We start from the raw sequence: 293 nt of genomic DNA on the forward strand, positions 1-293 counted from the left end.
CGGGGCGCCGGCGGCTGGGCCGGCCGCGCCGGGGCGCCGGCTCCCGGTTGGACGTGCCTCCTGCCGTTGCTGCTGTGCGCCGCGCTCCGGAGTCTGCTAGCCAGCCCCGGCAGCGAGGGTGAGCGGGGACGGGGCGGCCGGGCCGTCGGGGCAGCGCCCGCCGAGGAGGGGGGGGCTGCCCGGCGGTGCGCTGCTTCGGGCTCATCTGACTCGATTCGGGGACGTTTTGGGGGGAGGCGAAGAGGGGCTCCGCCGCCGGGGAGGCGGATGCCGCGCCGGGGGAAGCGGGCGAC

At 79.9% G+C, this 293-nt stretch overlaps 1 protein-coding gene across 1 annotated transcript in view; it reads left to right on the forward strand.

The window, feature by feature from the left end:
* Nucleotides 1-8: 8 nt before the first annotated feature.
* The window catches only part of EPHA5 (EPH receptor A5), a 195,907-nt gene continuing 195,622 nt past the window's right edge, over nt 9-293 (forward strand). Inside the window, exon 1 of the mRNA XM_010561456.1 lies at nt 9-118. The gene's annotated coding sequence lies outside the window, so the exon portion shown is untranslated. The remainder of the gene's footprint in view (nt 119-293) is intronic.

The sequence above is a fragment of the Haliaeetus leucocephalus genome, unplaced genomic scaffold (genome assembly GCF_000737465.1).
Source record: "Haliaeetus leucocephalus isolate CR32 unplaced genomic scaffold, Haliaeetus_leucocephalus-4.0 Scaffold145, whole genome shotgun sequence".
Classification (NCBI taxonomy): Eukaryota; Metazoa; Chordata; class Aves; order Accipitriformes; family Accipitridae; genus Haliaeetus; species Haliaeetus leucocephalus.